Below are 4,699 nucleotides of genomic sequence, written 5' to 3' on the forward strand. Positions count from 1 at the left end.
GAGAGATAGAGAGATAGATAGATAAATAGATAGATAGATAGATAGATAGATAGATAGAGAGATAGATAGATAGATAGATAGATAGATAGATAGATAGAGATTTAGAGAGATAGATAGATACATGATTCATCCTTATAGAAATTTTAGGCATCCAGTAGGAAGACAACCATAACATAAAAAACACATAAACACACATCATAGACATACATATGTCACATAAACACATATTTATATCACATAATGTATATAAACAGACATATCACATATACATACATATATCAAACACATATGCATACATATCTCAGAATAAAAATGAATCCCAGACATGGCCATGATGAGGTGAGACTCTGTAGAGGGTGTGACGGGGAAATGTCCTTCAGCCTGTTCTCATTCACCCTATAAGGCCACGAAACTACAGCACTGATATGTGTTGGACGTAGAGAGGGAGGAGGGGGAGGAGGGAGGGAGGAGAGAGGGAGGAGAGAGGGAGGAGAGAGGGAGGAGAGAGGGAGGAGAGAGGGAGGAGAGAGGGAGGGAGGAATCATCCCATCCCTCTCCTCCCTCTCTCCTCCCTCCCTGATGTGTTCAGTAGAGGGCTAGGGCACCATTAACACACAGTGTGTGGTCCTGGAGGAGGTGAAGGGGGATGATGGGTAAATGCCACCGTCCAATCACATGGAGTGTTGCACTGTACTTACCTCCAAGTTCTGAGTGACTGACGGAGAGATATAGTTACCTTGGCCACATGCTGCGTGGGGGGGGGAGACACACCGGTTGAGTTCATATTGCACTTAATTTCTTTGAAAAGTTATTACACATTTGTTCTGTAAAAACTAAAACAAGGAGATTATAAAAGGTGTATTTAGTATTTTTTTTAATACCTATGTTATGGAGAAAGAAAAGGACATGACAAGGCGACAAAAAGGAGATGAAAAGACAACAAAAAGGAGATGAAAAGACAACAAAAAGGAGATGAAAAGGTGACAAAAAGGAGATGAAAAGGTGACAAAAAGGAGATGAAAAAAGACAAAAAGGAAATGAAAATGCAACAAAAAGGCGATAAAAAGGTGGCAAACAGGAGATGAAAAGGTGACAAAAAGGAGATGAAAAGGTGACAAAAAGGAGATGAAAAGGTGATAAAAAGGAGATGAAAAAAGACAAAAAGGAGATGAAAATGCAACAAAAAGGCGATGAAAAGGTGACAAACAGGAGATGAAAAGGTGACAAAAAGGAGATGAAAAGACAACAAAAAGAAGATGAAAAGGTGACAAAATGGAGATGAAAAGGTGACAAAAAGGAAATGAAAAAAGACAAAAAGGAGATGAAAAGGTGACAAAAAGGAGATGAAAAGGCGACAAAAAGGAGATGAAAAGACAACAAAAAGGAAATGAAAAGCTGACAAAAAGGAGATGAAAAGGTGACAAAAAGGAGATGAAAAGGTGACAAAAAGGAGATGAAAAGACAACAAAAAGGAAATGAAAAGACAACAAAAAGGCGACAAAAAGGAGATGAAAAGGTTACAAAAAGGAGATGAAAAGGTAACAAAAAGGAGATGAAAAGACCACAAAAAGGAGATGAAAAGGTGACAAAAAGGAGATGAAAAAAGACAAAAAGAAGATGAAAAGGTGACAAAAAGGAGATGAAAATGTAACAAAAAGGAGATGAAAAGACCACAAAAAGGAGATGAAAAGGTCACAAAAAGGAGATGAAAAGACAACAAAAAGGAGATGAAAAGGTGACAAAAAGGAGATGAAAAGGTGACAAAAAGAAGATGAAAAGGTAACAAAAAGGAGATGAAAAAAGACAAAAAGAAAATGAAAAGGTTACAAAAAGGAGATGAAAAGGTAACAAAAAGGAGATGAAAAGACCACAAAAAGGAGATGAAAAGACAACAAAAAGAAGATGAAAAGGTGACAAAAAGGAGATGAAAAGGTGACAAAAAGGAGATGAAAAGGTGACAAAAAGGAGATGAAAAGGTAACAAAAAGGAGATGAAAAGGCGACAAAAAGGAGATTCAAAGGTGACAAAAGGAGATGAAAAGGTGACAAAAAGGAGATGAAAAGGTGACAAAAGGAGATGAAAAGGTGACAAAAAGGAGATTAAAAGGTGACAAAAGGAGATGAAAAGGTGACAAAAAGGAGATGTAAAGGTGATGGAAAAGAGATAAAACAGAGACCGAAACACACAGGGTGAGAACAGGATCTGCAGCCATTTGCAGTACAACAAAAATATGGAGTTTTTTGAAAATATAACCAGGGAAACCTATTCTGGTCCAACCTCAAAATACAGTTAAGACCCTGAAGATGAACACGGAGCTTTAAATATAACTTTAATTTATAGATATGAAACGTTCACAAAAGCGTTTTTTATCCCAAATATGACAATTTAAAATAAAGCCTCACCACAGTTGTCTTTGATGTAGGTGATCATCTGGCACTCCTGAGAGAACAGGACATATGTCGTGTGTAAATACATTTAACATGTATCGATGTTTAAGGTGGAAGTATTCACATCCTTTACTACAGTAAAAGTACTTCAACGTACTGTGAAAATACTCCACTACAAGTAAAAGACCTGCATTTAAACTGTTACTGCAGTAAAAGTATGCACATTCTAGTAAAAGTGTGTATGTTGCTGTGAAAGTGTGTACGTTGCAGTAAACTTTATTTAACAGACTTTTTATGACTATTCTTACAACATACTATACTGTGATTTTTTACGAAATCCTATAATATGATTTTTTTAATACACACTACTTTCTTCACAAAACATCCACCATCAACACATCTGGAGATGCGAGGTTTTCACTGGACAGGAAGAGGAAGTAAAGCTGTCAGACAAACATAGTGGAGTAAAAAGTGCAACAGGTACCTCTGAGATGTAGAGGAGTAGAAGTAGAAAGGAGCAGAACATGGTAATACTCAAGTACAAGTACGTCAGATTTGTACGTCAGTACAATACTAGAAATAAAATACTTAGCTACGTTCCACGCTGACTTACACTCATGGCGGTGGTTCCAGGAGGACCTTTAGCGCCCTGGAGGGAGGGAAAGGGGAATATTATGAATATATATATATATATATATATATATATATATATATAGTATTTACAGTGTTCAGGAGACAGGCAGCTCGCAGATAGAGAGGAGATGTTTTTTGCAATGTCCTGATACACCCTGCTATGTCCTAATACGCCCTGCTATGTCCTGCTACACCCTGTTATGTCCTAATACACCCTGTTATGTCCTAATACGCCCTGCTATGTCCTAATACGCCCTGCTATGTCCTGCTACACCCTGCTATGTCCTAATACGCCCTGCTATGTCCTGCTACACCCTGCTATGTCCTGCTACACCCTGCTATGTCCTGATACACCCTGCTATGTCCTGATACACCCTGCTATGTCCTGATACACCCTGCTATGTCCTGATACGTCCTGATACACCCTGCTATGTCCTGATACGTCCTGATACACTCTGCTATGTCCTGATACGCCCAGCTACAGTACGTCCTGATACACCATGATACGTCCTGCTATGTACTGAAGCGTCCTGATATGTCCTGCACCATAGAGCGGTTTAATCTTCAGATGAAAGAGTGGTCTAGACCTGCTCTATCTGTAGATTAAAGAGCGGTCTAGACCTGCTCTATCTGCAAAGTGTCCTGAGATAACTCTTGTTATGATCTGATTCTATAAAAAAAATTGAACTGAAAGTCTTCTCACCCTGTGTCCGTCATATCCTGGTTCTCCAGGCTCGCCTGGTGGTCCCGGCTGCCCTGAGTTCCCCTGGAACAATCAGACCAGAAACTAAATAAGTCACAGATTAAGCAAACCTATTTAATATGAAGAGCAGGGATGTTGAGTCTCACCCCTCGGCCATGGTTGCCGTCAGGTCCGGGGTATCCTTTGGTTCCTTTGAGACCGTCCTCGCCCTGAAAACACAACATGGATGAACAGGTTGGACTATAAATACCCCAACCGGAACCGTCAGACTCCGCCTACCAAGAGTTGGGGTCTGTCCCAGGTTTACAGATAGAGCAGGTCTAGACCGCTCTATAATTTACAGATAGACCAGGTCTAGACCTCTCTATAATTTACAGATAGAGCAGGTCTAGACCGCTCTATAATCTACAGATAGAGCAGGTCTAGACCGCTCTATAATCTACAGATAGACCAGGTCTAGACCTCTCTATAATTTACAGATAGAGCAGGTCTATAGACCTCTCTATAATTTAAAGATAGAGCAGGTTTAGACCGCTCTATAATTTACAGATAGAGCAGGTCTAGACCACTCTATAATTTACAGGTAGAGCAGGTCTAGACCGCTCTATAATTTACAGATAGAGCAGCTCTAGACCGCTCTATAATTTACAGATAGAGCAGGTCTAGACCTCTCTATAATCTACAGATAGAGCAGGTCTAGACCTCTCTATAATTTACAGATAGAGCAGGTCTAGACCTCTCTATAATTTACAGATAGAGCAGGTCTAGACCGCTCTATAATTTACAGATAGAGCAGGTCTAGACCTCTCTATAATTTACAGATAGAGCAAGTCTAGACCGCTCTATAATTTACAGATAGAGCAGGTCTAGACCACTCTATAATTTACAGATAGAGCAAGTCTAGACCGCTCTATAATTTACAGATAGAGCAGCTCTAGACCGCTCTATAATTTACAGATAGAGCAGGTCTAGACCT

General features: G+C 39.5%; 1 long non-coding RNA gene across 1 annotated transcript; it reads right to left on the reverse strand.

Moving 5' to 3' along the window:
• Window positions 1-734: 734 nt before the first annotated feature.
• Window positions 735-3,958, reverse strand: LOC117941343. The gene is made up of 5 exons (XR_004655897.1): window positions 3,870-3,958; window positions 3,724-3,786; window positions 3,001-3,036; window positions 2,403-2,439; window positions 735-748 (listed from the first exon to the last, which is right to left on the reverse strand). It is a non-coding gene; the product is annotated as an uncharacterized LOC117941343 (long non-coding RNA).
• Window positions 3,959-4,699: the final 741 nt, after the last annotated feature.

Source organism: Etheostoma cragini, unplaced genomic scaffold (genome assembly GCF_013103735.1).
Source record: "Etheostoma cragini isolate CJK2018 unplaced genomic scaffold, CSU_Ecrag_1.0 ScbMSFa_58, whole genome shotgun sequence".
In the NCBI taxonomy this organism is placed as follows: Eukaryota; Metazoa; Chordata; class Actinopteri; order Perciformes; family Percidae; genus Etheostoma; species Etheostoma cragini.